The 13,741-nt window shown below is 40.7% G+C and overlaps 1 protein-coding gene across 5 annotated transcripts in view; it reads left to right on the top strand.

The window, feature by feature from the left end:
* The window catches only part of PPP4R2 (protein phosphatase 4 regulatory subunit 2), a 70,460-nt gene that overhangs the window by 1,704 nt on the left and 55,015 nt on the right, over positions 1 to 13,741 (top strand). The window lies entirely within an intron of this gene.

Below are 13,741 nucleotides of genomic sequence, written 5' to 3'. Positions count from 1 at the left end.
AGGCTTATTTGTAGAATTTTGTAGCTTTGATTCTGTTTCAGAGTCTTGGTGGTATTTTCTCATATTGTGTGTCCAGTTTTTTTTTTGTCGTATTTGCGTATGTAGGTGTTTGAAGTGTCACTTCTATTTATCGTCTTGAGGACTCTGATTATCTGACAGATTCCAAATGCTACAGTTTTGACTGACCTGTAGACTTTTAGGATAGCTGATTTGTTACATATGCTCAGCATTTTATTAAGCTCGTTTCCAAATGTTCTGAATCTGAAACTTAAAAGTTAGGGCTGTGTTCAGAAGGAACATTCCAGGTCATTGTTTTGCAGTTTGTGTGGTAGACGCACTCTGGCTAAGTTTATTTGTAGAGGACAGTGCATCTTTGATGACTTCTTTTTGTAGTCTTTGGGTGGGGGCTGGGGCAGCAGGAAAGGGGTAGGTTTCTGTGGGTTCGATGTTAATATGTGGGTTATCTGCCTAGTATGAGTGTAGCTTTCAGCAAGTATTGTATAATTTCTCTGGCTTTATTATTAGCAAGTGTTCATTTCTCACAAGATTTGCTTATGATTGTAGTCTAGCCTTTTAATAACTAGCCTAATTTTAGAAAGGAAAAAACCTTTGCTGCCTCAGTGCTTGATTTAATGGTCATGTCTGCAAGCTGAATCTCGTTAGTATTCTATTAAAATATACTAGTCATTTTGAGAACGTCACTGTGATGTGTTCAATCTTGTATTTCTATTTATTACATTAAAAAAATGGGAGCTTCTGGGGTGGAAGTCATTTTTACCTCCGAATTGTAGTCTCATACAGAACATCTTGATTTAAAACAATGTAAAACTGTTAATTTATGCTTATACAGATAAGCCTAAAAATGACCAGATGCCATCTTTCAAAAATAAATTAATCCCTGAAACATAAATACTTAAGACTGCCACTATATTCCTCTTGAATTGCTAGTTGGCACAGACTTAGCCCTGTCAACAATGTCAAACCAAATAGCATTTTACTTTTGGCTGTTTTTTTGATATACAAGATTATATCAAACTATTTGGAGATGAGTACTTAAAACCTCTTATTCAGTTTATCAGGTTTGTACACACTGCTTTCCCTTTTTGATAAAATACATTGCCTATAAATGTATAAATAGTTGAAAGCTTCTAAAAGATAGCTTTTTAATATCCTGTCTTACTGGAACACCAAGTGCCTGGGGAAGTTATCTGATTTTTTTTGGACAGTTATTTTATCCTGGTAGAAGAGGACTTAAAATTCCCAATCCCCCACCCCATATTAGGTGTTTATATACTCACTAAGCGTGTTTTGTACTGAAATGATTGGTGTACTTAGATTCTTATATTAAATGGAATTTGGAAAATATTTTTAAATTTATTATGTAAATAGCAGCCAGTGTTTATGCATTTAGCTTTAAGCTTTGGTTTCTTTTTATCAACATGGAGTATCTTTGATACATTTGCAGAATTTCTGTTACCCATTTATGACTAAACTAAGCTTTGTCTAGTATGTGAGTTTGTAACAAGATAATTAAAATTTAAAGAACAGCAATTTAGACTTTTCTTATGTTTTAGGATGGGTGGATTGCTTAAGATAAGTGTTTCCACCGGATGTGGTGGCTCATACCTGTATCTCAGCACTTTGGGAAACGGAGGATCACTAGAGCTCAGGACAAAAAATTTAAAAGTTACCTGGGTGTGTTGGTACATGCCTGTAGTCCCAGCTTCTCCAGAGGCTGAGGTAGGAGGATTACTGGAACCTGGGAAGTTGAGGCTGCAGTGAGCCATGATAGTTGGGGCCACTGTACTGCAGCCTGAGTGACAGGGTGAGACCCTGTGTCAAAAAAAAATTTCATAGTTGTTTTTATTTTCACTGATGCATTATAGCAAGAAAGCATTAACAGAAGTAGTATGTGAAACTGTTTATGGATCAAAATCAGTGACCCCCCCCAGGCTATTTATTTTTCTTTTCAAAAAACAATTGTTTTGACGCTTGTTTTTAGCTTTAGAGAGGTTTTAGAATTGTAAGTGTAGGTTTTTACAATGGAGGAGGTTGTAGGAAAAATTTGAACAATTTTACTTCTTAGTCTATTAAAATTACCTGTAAACATCTGATGTATTAAGTTAGGAAAGATGCCAAGACATACTAAATTGATGTGAAGAGGGAAACAATATGTGTATATAACTAAAATAATTAATCCTGAAATGAATTGTTTCTGGCCACTTCAAAAAATTGTTTTTATGTTGCAAAGATTACTTTCACCTGAAAATGGGACATTTTCTGGAGCAACACTCTTCTGAAGGTAACGTAGTTCCTGACATCATGCTAAATATATAGTATGCGCTGAATAAACAGGAACATATGGTGTGTTTCAATCATGAATATAAACATTTCATGCATTTCAGTCATGGATTTAAATGTATTTGATGGGTTTGAGTTGCAATTACTATCCTTTTTGATGGTCAAGTTGTCTCCCATTTGGCCAGTGGTAGCCTTTTCCAGTTGGCTCCAGAGTCCTTTTGACATGACTTTAGTAGTCTTTGATAGTATCCTTATTCTCTGGTATAAGAATATGTTCCAGGCTCATTTCCTGCCCCAGATGTGAATTAGACATTTCTCAAGAAGACCTGCCTTTTAGTGGGAAATGGTGTTTCAAGACTACAATCCTGATGGTAGAGATGTTTATTGTTACTCAGCTAGATAAAATACTAGGACTTGTATTTCAGAATCAGGAATACAGCGTTTAAAAATGATTTTTTGTTGTTATTGTTTAGGTAAAATATATAATTTGCTGGCCAGGTGCAGTGATTCATGCCTGTAGTCTCAGAACTTTGAGAGGCCAAGGCAGGTGGCCCAGGGTCACTTGAGCCCAGGAGTTCAAGACCAGCCTGGGCAACATGGTGAAACCCGTCTCTACAAAAAATTAGCCAAATGTGGTGGCATGCGCCTGTAGTCCCAGCTACTCCCAGCTACTTGGGAGGAGGAGGTAGGAGGATCACCTGAGCCTGGGAGGTTGAGGCTGCAGTGAGCCATGATTGTGCCACTGCACTTCAGTCTGGGCAACACAGTAAGACCCTGTCTCAAACACACACATGCACACTCACACACTTAATAGAATTCACCATCTTTACCATTTTTGTTTTCTTTTGTTTTTTGAGATGGAGTCTCACTCTCTCGCCACACTGGAGTGTAGTGGCACGATCTCAGCTCACTTCAACCCCCGCCTCCCGAGTTCAAGCAATTCTCCTGCCTCAACCTTCCGAGTAGCTGGGACTACAGGCACGCCCAGCTAATTTTTGTGTTCTTAGTAGAGACAGGGTTTCACCATGTTGGCCAGGATGGTCTCGATCTCTTGACCTCGTGATCCACCCCCTCGGCCTCCCAAAGTGTTGGTATTACAGGTGTGAGCCACCATGCCCAGCCCCATCTTTACCATTTTAAGTGTACAGTTCGGTGGTAGTAAATACATGTATATTCTTTTTTCCTCCTTTTATCTCTCCTATTCCTTGCTCACTGTCTAGTAATCAGCAGTCTTTAGATTCTTATCTTCCTGAGATCCACTGTTTTAGCTCCCTCATAAGTGAAAATGTGATGTTTGTCTTTCTGTGCTTGACTTAACTTCAGTTAACATAGTGGCCTACAGTTGTATCCATGGTGCTGCAAATGACAGGATCTAATTCTTTCTTATTGCTGAATAATATACCGTATTTTCTTACCTGTTGATGGGAACTCAGGTTGGTTCGTTTTTTTAAAAAAATGTATTTTTGAGGCAAGGTTTTGCTGTCACCCAGGCTTTAGTGCAGCAACTCAGTCATAGCTCACTGCAACCTCAAACTCTTAGGCTCAAGGGATCCTCTTGCATCAGCTTCCTGAATAGCTAGGACTTACAGATAGGGTACATGCCACCATGCCTGGCTAATTTGTAATTTTTTTGTAGAGACAAAGTCTTGCTATGTTGCCTAGGCTGATCTCCAACTCCTGGCCTCAAGCAATCCTCCCAAAGTGCTAAGATTACAAGGCATGAGCCATTGCACTGAACTGGTTTCATGTTTTGGCTGTTGTGAATAGTGCTGCGGTAAACATGGGAGTGCGTAGGGCTTTTTCTTTTTTTTTCTTTTTTTTTTTTGTGACGGAGTCTCGCTCTGTCACCCAGGCTAGAGTGCAGTGGCACAATCTTGGCTCACTGCAACCTCCGCCTCCTGGGTTCAAGCGATTTTCCTGCCTCAGCCTCCTGAGTAGCTGGGATTACAGGCATGCACCACCACGCCTGGCTAATTTTTTTGTATTTTTAGTAGAGATGGGGTTTCACTGTGTTAGCCAGGATGGTCTCGATCTCCTGACCTCATGACTGTCCACCTTGACCTCCCAAAGTGCTAGGATTACAGGTGTGAACCACTTCGCCCAGCCCAGAGTTTTTAATTAACTTTTTGCATACCAAAAATCCTTGTTCTCTCAAGAACGCAGGCAGGGGATGGTAGAATCATGATGTCTTGTAATTACTGACTGTAACCAACATTACACATCAGAAAGTCTAAAATAATAATACAAATATTACTGCCACGAATATAATTACTAGGAATGTTAAATTTTTTTTTTCTTTTTTTACATATTCTCTATTTCTATCCCCCATTTAAAAGTTTTTCTGTCTACATTGTCTGAGCATATTGCTGTTATATAACTTTCCCTTTTGTTTTTTTTGAGACAGAGTCTCACTGTATTGCCCAGGCTGGAGTACAGTGGTGCGATTACAGCTCACTGCAACCTCTGCCTCCTGGGTTCAAGCGATTCTTGTGCGTCAGCCTCCCGAGTAGCTGGGGTTACTGGCACATGCCACCATTGCCTGGCTAATTTTTGTGTTTTTAGTAGAGACGGGGTTTTGCCATGTTGACCAGGCTATTCTGGAACTCCTGGCGTCAAGTGATCCCCGCCCCCAGGTGCTGGGATTACGGGCATAGCCACTGCCCCCGGCTGACTTTCTCTTTTAACTGTCAATCTTAGTTTTACAATAGGTATATATCTCATGCATACAATCAGTCCTTATGTCATTGTATTGTCTGTGTCTCTAGTCAGTTTGGTTGTCTGAATGAAGCTTATTCTCTAATAGATTATTGAAAAGGGGCTAATTGAAACAATATTTCTGGAGTTCTTTTTTTTTTTTTTTTTTTTTTTGAGACAGAGGCTTGCTCTGTTTCCCAGACTGGAGTGCAGTGGCGCGATCTCAACTCACTGCAACCTCCACCTCCTGGGTTCAAGCGGTTTTTCTGCCACAGCCTCCTGAGTAGCTGGGATTACAGTTGCATGCCACCACGCACGGCTAATTTTTTTGTATTTTCAGTTGAGACGGGGTTTCGCCATGTTGGCTGGGCTGGTCTCAAACTACTGACCTCAGGTGATGTGCCTGCCTTGGCCTCCCAAAGTACTGGGATTACAGGCGTGAACCACTGCACCTGGCCTAACGTTTGTATTTTTAGTAGAGATGGGGGTTTCATCATGTTGGCCAGGTTGGCCTCGATCTTCTGACTTGAAGTGATCTGCCCGTCTCGGCCTCCCAAAGTGCTGGGATTACAGGCATGAGCCACCGCTCCTGGCCGGGAGTTCTTATGTATATGTCTTGTATGTTGTCTGTGCCTTTTATTCTTTTTTTTTTCTTTTTCTTTTTTTTTTTCTTTTTTGTGGAGCACGGGGTCTCACTCTGTTGTCCAGGCAGGTCTCAAAACCCCTGAGCTCAAGCTGTCCTCCCACCTCTGCCTCCCTAAGAGCTGGAATAACAGGTGTGAGCCATCGTAGCTGGCCTGTGCCCTTTAATCTTGAAGGTCACTTTGGCTGGAAATAAAATCTTTGGTTCACATTTTCTATCCTTGAGTATCTTAAGTTTGTTAATTCTGTTGTTTCCCCCAATAAAACTGTTAAAATCTATTTATTTTTGAGACAGAGTCTTGCTCTTTTGTCCTGGTTGGAGTGCAGAATCTTGGTTCACTGTAAACTGTCTCCCACCTCAGCCTTCCGAGTAGCTGGGACTACAGGCACATGCCACCACGCCTAGCTAATTTTTGTGTTTTCTGTAGAGATGGGGTTTCACCATGCTTTTAGGCTGGTCCCCTGAGCTTGAACTCCCCAGCTGAAGTGATCTGCCCACTTTGTTGGCCTTTTAAAGTACAGGGATTACAGAGGTGTCACCATGCCTGGCCAGCTGTTAACATCTGATATTTTTTTTTACCTTATTAAACTGCCCACTCTTTTTGCCTACCTTCCTAAATGATTTATTTTCTTTAAAATACAGTGTGGTTTTGTGTGTGTGTGTTTGTGTTTTTTTTTGAGTTGAGTCTCGCTCTGTTGCCCAAACTGGAGTGCAGTGGCGCTGTCTTGGCTCACTGCATCCTCCGCCTCCCGGGTTCAAGCCATTCTCCAGCCTCAGCCTCCTGAGTAGCTGGGATTACAGGTGTCCACCACTATACCTGGCTAATTTTTGTGTTTTTAGTAGAGACGGGGTTTCACCATATTGGCCAGGCTGGTCTCGAACTCTTGACCTAGTGATCTCCCCACCTTGGCGTCCCAAAGTGTTGGGATTACAGGCGTGAGCCACTGCACCAGGCCAAAATACAGTGATGTTTCTAGACTAGATCTTTAAAAACATTTTGAAAATCAATGTTGAATATTTTGGAGTTATTGTACTCAGGTATATGTTGTGGTCTTTTTTTGTTTAATCCTCTTATCTACACACTGGTGGTGTAGTCTTTCAATATGAATTTTTAAATTTTTTAAAAATTAAGGTATTTCAAGAAAGTGATTGAATTGTTGTCTTTGGTTTTTTTGTTGGGGAGGGGAGAGAGACTATATTGCTGCGTCTTTGCATATCTTCAGTACTTGTCATTTTGTCTTGAATTCTTTTTAAAAAAGAAGAATCCTTTTTAAAAAAAGCAGTGTTATTGGCTGCGTGCAGTGGCTCACACTTGTAATCTCAGCGCTTTGGGAGGCTGAGACCAGTGAATCACCTGAGGTCGGGAGTTCAAGACCAGCCTGACCAACATGGAGAAACCCCGTCCCTACCAAAAATACAAAATTAGCTGGATGTGGTGCTTGCTTGTAATCCCAGCTACTCGGGAGAATTGCTTGATCCTGGGAGGCGGAGGTTGCAGTGAGCTGAGATCTCGCCATTGCACTCCAGCCTGGGCAACAAGAGCGAAACTCCGTTTCAAAAAAGAAAAAAAAGCAGCGTTATTGAGATATAATTGACGTATAATACACTGTATTTATTCAAAATGTACAGGTTGCTAAATTTTAATATCTACCCTCAGGAAACCATCAGCAACAATCAAGATTGTGAACATGTTCATTCATTACTCCCAGAAGTTTCCTCATGTCCCATTGTAATTTTCCCTCCCTGTGTGTGCTTCCTTCCCTCCAAGCAACTTTTTGTCAATGTAGATTAGTTTGTGAGTTCTAGAATTTTATGTAAATGGAACCATACAGTATGTATTCTTTGGCTTCTTCTATTCAACATAGTTTGCATTTCTTTTTATTTCTGAGTAGATGCATCGTATGACTATGCCACAATTTTTTTTTTCTTTTTGAGATGGAGTCTCGCCCTGTTGCCCAGGCTAGAACGCAGTGGCGTGATCTCGGCTCACTGCACCCTCCGCCTCCAGGTTCAAGCTGTTCTGCCTCAGCCTCCCGGGTAGCTGGGAACACAGGCGCATGCCACCACGCCTAGCTAGTTTTTGTATTTTTAGTAGAGACGGGGTTTCACCACATGGGCCATGCTGACTCCTGACCTCGTAATTCACCTGCCTCGGCCTCCCAAAGTGCTGGGATTATAGGCGTGAGCCGCCACACTCAGCCCAGAGTAGCTTTTCTAACTACATGGAGCACTCTCATTGCTTTTGTGAAGTGTTTTAAGAACATGGCAGTTTGCATTCTGAAATTCCAGGCTGGTGTTTGCCACTCCTGCTTTTTTTTTGAACCTTGTCTTCATTTCTCTTGGCCGTTTCTCATTGTGGGGCTTACCTCTAGATTGGAGCACTGTTGGGTCACTTTCAAGAGCTCAAGTAAGCAAGACCTGCTTCATCTTTTCAAACTCATGACAGTCTATTCACTCACTGCTAGAGTTGGCAGAATCCATCTCAGTATCAGCTGCTGTTCTCAAATTGGTGTGCAGTGATTTCTAGTGAATACCTGTTGGCTATTTTATGATTGTCCTATTCCTAGGCCTTTGAGATACACCTTGACTTCTCTGTGTCACAGATCCCGGTAATGTTCAGGTCATGTGACTGTCAGTTTTTCCTCATCCGCTTACTTTTTGGGGTCTGTGGAAATACTGTGTCAGTTTTGTTGTAAATATGGTCCACTGGTTTTTGGTTCTGCTCTCTAGTTTGGTCGGCCGTAAGGTTTTAGAGAGATGAAAAACTGTAGCGCCACTGCCATCTTCTTAGAATTCTGCTTTTTAGGAAGACTTTTACATCCCTGTTAAGTCACTTCCATCATTTATAAAATGGGATAATAATAGTACCTTGAAGTGTGGGCAGGCAATACATAGGAAGCTCAGCACAGTGCTTGGTACACAGAGTAAATGCTCGATAGATAATACTCGTTGTTAGGTTGTTGATAATGCATATTTTGATGATGCTTTTTTCCCCTCTCTCTACAGTTTGAAGTTCCTTGTGTTCAGGTATTTTGACATAACAGTAAGAAAATAAAAGGTTGTTTAAAAGTAGTTAACAACAACTAAGACCTGCATTATTACAAAGAAGTTCTCCTTAAGTCCATGAGGCTGCTAGATCCTTTTGTGGGGTTTCTTTTTTCTTTCTTTCTTTTTTTATTTTTTTTTGTGAGACAGTCTCACTCTGTCACCCAGGCTGGAGTGCAGTGGTATCTCGGCTCATTTGAACCTCTGGCTCCTGGGTTCAAACGATTTTCCTGCCTCAGCCTCCTGAGTAGCTGCAACTACAGGTGCGCACCACCACACACAGTTAATTTTTACATTTTTAGTGGAGTTGGGGTTTCACCATGTTGACCAGGCTGGTCTCAAACTCCTGACCTCAAGTGATCCACCCGCCTTGGCCTCCTGAAGTGCTGGGATAACAGGTGTGAGCCACTGCACCCGGCCTCTGTGGGATTTCTTTAGAGGGAATTTTGTGGTGTTTTGTCTAACATAATATTTCTTGAACACTTTGAAAATTGTTTCTAAAATGTCAGCCAAATACTACGTTCATGAATTTTTCCACATTCTTGTAACATCTGTACATTTACTTCTTTAATGCTTTTCTTCAGGTCAGCTGAGTTTTTTTTCCCTCAAATTTGTTTTTAAGTGGAAAGAAAATTACAGATAAAGGTCAAACCCTCAGCCACCGTCCCCCGCGCCCCTCCCCCATAACCTCTGTGTTAATTTTTTACCCTTAATGTTCTTGTGGGAAATAAGATCTGAAGCCATTGGCTTAGTGTAGTAGTTATGTTTTCTGAGTCACTTTACAATGTATAAATACTAAAATTACTAAAATATGAATTGTCTGTGTGTCACGTAAAGTCCTCTCATGTGCTATCATCACAATGGTTCTCAGAGGAAGCACAATATATTTTCAGTAAAAGTTGAATGGATGCCCTTTTGCTTCTAAATATTCCAGTGAGTGAAGTTATTAAGCTTTGAACATGAATAAAATTAATAGTTTCTTTTTCATCACATCGTGTAAACCTGAATGGTACACTGGAAGTTAAGCACGCCAACTTTCTGAGTAGAGTTAATTTTTCTTATCTTCATTCTTTTGGGTGCCCAAATAAACTCATGTTTTCCATGGTCAGTTTAGTTTTTACTAGTTGTTGGCTACTTTCCTAATTGCATGTGAGTTAGCGTGTGGTGATGGTGGAGTAATGTCATGTCTTGGAGAGAGCATTGCTTGAGTTCCAAACTTAGCTTTGCTACTTCTTGATGAGACTTTGGACAAATTATCTGTGAGCTTGTTTCCTCACTTAAAAAAATGGGGTTTGTACCTTTAGTTGTTTCAACTGTTGAGAGGACTTAAATAATAAAGTACATAGCTCTAGATATGAAAACTTGGGGGAGAGTAAAAATTATCTGTATGCTGGGCATAACTAGAATGAATATGGCTCAAGAAACAAGTCTAAAGTACTTAATCTTGTGGAATGAACTCTGATTGGACAGTCAGGAGAGCACAAAACAGATTTAGGTTTGAATTCTGAATTTTATCGTGTAGTTACTATATGACCAAGGCTGACTTCTCTCCCTTAATTTCCAGGTGTGTAAATACAGGTAATAAAGTAGGTCTATTTAAAGTGTTGTTATGGGGATTAAATGAGTTTATATTTATAAGGTGCTTCATGCAGCGACGGGCACATAGTGAGTGTCCCGTAAGTGGGAGTTACTGTAACTAATTATTCTACTTTTAATGATTTTCATCACTTAAATTACTATTGGTCACAGTTTCCTCAGATACTAAATGAGAGGCTTGTAATAGATAATCTCCAAGGTTCCTTCCAGCTTGAAAGCTTAGAGGAATCTCTGTGCTGCAGCACTATTTGGGGGTGGTATTGTAGCAGTAGCGATTAGGAGTGGGGAATGGGGCATGGTGATAGTGCTTAGTGTTAAAGTGTCTGATAATAATGTGAGATGTTAACTGTTAGGGAGTAATTAATAATTAGTGAATGGTTTGGAGACATTAAAAAGTTGAGAAGCAGTTGTCTATATTGCATGAGAAACAGCAGTCACCGCTACTACTAAACTCCTTATAGTCATAAAGAGGTTCTGAAAATACCTATGTTAGTGTTACCTTTGTGCACATGTGTATCTATATCTACAGATCCACTTTGTGTCTGCCAGTGAATGTATGGGTTCATAATGTTTATGGACTATTACTCTATATGACATTACTGGACACCTGTCAAAAACTTTGTGTTGCTTCAAAACATCATTAGTAAGCTTCAGATCTCATTAGTAAGAAGATAAGGAATTTATAGTCCACAGAACACCATGCTTTCTCTCTGCTTGTAGACTGAAGGTCTTTTCCCTTTTTGATGTAGAAGTTTATTATTCAGGATCCATGGCAAAAAACTGAATCACTGACTAAAACGTTAACAGTGTAGATAATTGAGGAGAGTGTTTGCTGTTTAATTACTTGTGCCTATGAAAAACATTGTATGTTGAGAAATGTATTTTAGATCTTCATTTTCGCCAGCTCTCTGATGTGTTCGGTTGCCTGTCTTCTCTCTGGTTTCACCCAGTAGCAGTCCTGTTGATGTGTCAGGCTGCCCAGGTTTTGCATTGCTTGTAATACATGTGTGTAGAATCTACTTGTAACCACTTGTACATTCCATCCCTGTCAGATACCTTGGGTAACCTGTTACCTGAATATTAAATATTTTTGAGAATTCACACCATTGACTATAAAGTGAATAATAGCTAATTTAAGTCTCACATTACTAATAATATAAAATAATAGTAATAATGCCCTTAGTGGTTTTTTAAAAAAATGTGGCATACATGTGGTGGGGAAGAAGGGCTTTTTTGTTATCACTTACCACTTAATGCAAAATAATAAAAAACTTTTTTGTTTTGTTTTGTTTTTTTTGAGACAAGGTCTTGCTCTGTCATCCAGACTGAAATACAGTGATGCAATCATGGCCCACTGCAGCCTTGACCTCCTGGGCTTAAATGATCCTCCTGCCTCAGCCCCTACCCCCAGTAGCTGGGACCAGAGGCATGCGCCACCATGCCCTTCTAGAAACATAAAAAGCTTTATTGAGAGGCTCTGTAGAGTGAAGAGCCATTTGGAGCTGTACGTGTCATAGTATCTCTCTTGTCTGTATGCTTATAATCTGTTTGACCGTTGCTTAGAAGACAGTCATGCTTAAAACTCTACTTTCATTATAATTTACTTGTGTGTCTCTGTCTCTCTCTTTTTTTTTTTTTTTTAAGACAGAGTCTCATTCTGTCTCCCAGGCTGGCGTGCAGTGGCACAATCTCAGCTCACTGCAGCCTCTGCCTCCCAGTTTCGAGCGATTCTCTTGCCTCAGCCTCCTAAGTAGCTGGGATTACAGGTGCCCGCCACCATACCTGGCTAATTTTTGTATTTTTAGTAGAGACGGGGTTTCACCATGTTGGCCAGGCTGGTCTTGAACTCCTGACCTCAGCTGCCTCGGCCTCCCAAAGTGCTGGGATTACAAGCGTGAGCTACCGTGCCCAGCCTTTCTTTTATTCCTAAATGCAAATTTTTAATGAACATTTATTTTGTGTCAGACATTATCAAATATTTCATATACATAACCTGATTTAGTCTTTACAACTACTATCTGAAGTAGGTCTTTTCTCTTTTTTAAGAATGAAGCTGTTGAGTCTTAGAAGGCTTAAATAATTTGTGCAAGGTTATACGGCTGATGAGTAATGGAACTGGCTTTAAATCCTCTTGTAATTTGCATTTTATTAATACATACTACTTGCCCCTTTTTCAGTTGTCTTACATCCTCCTCCTCTAGTGTAACAGTGCCAGCATCTTTTCAAAACCACTGTTAGAATTCGGAACTTTTAGGCCAGGCGCAGTGGCTCACGTCTGTAATCGCAGCACTTTGGGAGGCCGAGGTGGGTGGATCATTTGAGGTCAGGAGTTCAAGACTAGCCTGGCCAACATGGTGAAACCCTGCCTCTACTGAAAATAGAAAAAATTAGCTGGGCATGGTGGCAGGTGCCTGTAGTCCCAGCTACTCAGGAGGCTGAGGCAGGAGTATTGCTGGAACCCGGGAGGCAGAGGTTGCAGTGAGCTGAGATGGCACCACTGCACTCCAGCTTGGGCAAAAGGGTGAGACTCTGTCCCAGAAAGAAAAAAAAAAAAAAAGAATTTGGAGCTTTTTGCTTTTGGTAGGACTCTTTTTTTTTTTTTGAGACAGAGTCTCGCTCTGTCGCCCAGGCTAGAGTGCAGTGGCGTGATCTCAGCTCACTGCAAGCTCCGCCTCCTGGATTCATGCCATTCTCCTGCCTCAGCCTTCCGAGTAGCTGAGACTACAGGTGCCTGCCACCACGCCTGGCTAATTTTTTAAATATTTTTAGTAGAGACGGTGTTTCACCGAGTTAGCCAGGATGGTCTCCATCTCCTGACCTTGTGACCCGCCCGCCTTGACCTCCCAAAGTGCTGGGATTACAGGCGTGAGCCACTGCGCCCGGCTGGTAGGACTCTTATAATCGTTATTTCTGTAATTTCTGAGATTTTCAAGTGGCTTACCTAAGCTTGACCTCATGTACTGTGGGGGATTTTGGGGCAATTACGAGAAGGTTGAGTGTGGAAGGGTCAGTAAGATAGATGACTGATGTACCCTTAACATTTATAATTTTGACTGTTTTCCAGTCACCTCAAGGAAGAAAAAAAAAACTTTTAAGTAATTGTAATTTTGTAGAGACATAAGTTTGAAATATACAGGTGATGAGACTGATAGATGTATTTTAGCTTGAAGTGACTCTCAGCTTTCTAGTTAATATATGCATCTTGGATTTGTTATTCTCATTTAAGTAAAAATCTTACCACATCAATATTACGAAGTAGTTCTGATATTCCCATTTGTAGGTGATGAAACTGGAGAAAAATATATGCTGTAGAAGTATTTGAAATTTAAGGAAAGTGCAAGGTCTTAAAGAACATTTGTAATTTTTGCAATTTTGTGTATATCTGGGAGGAAAGGGGAGGGTGAGATAGCTTTCTGTCAACTAATAGCAAAGTACGGTTGTCTCATCTGTGGGGGATTGGTT

Source organism: Papio anubis, chromosome 2 (assembly GCF_008728515.1).
Source record: "Papio anubis isolate 15944 chromosome 2, Panubis1.0, whole genome shotgun sequence".
Classification (NCBI taxonomy): domain Eukaryota; kingdom Metazoa; phylum Chordata; class Mammalia; order Primates; family Cercopithecidae; genus Papio; species Papio anubis.
The sequence above is the reverse complement of the archived record's forward strand: the minus strand, read 5'-3'. Positions and strand labels throughout refer to the sequence as shown.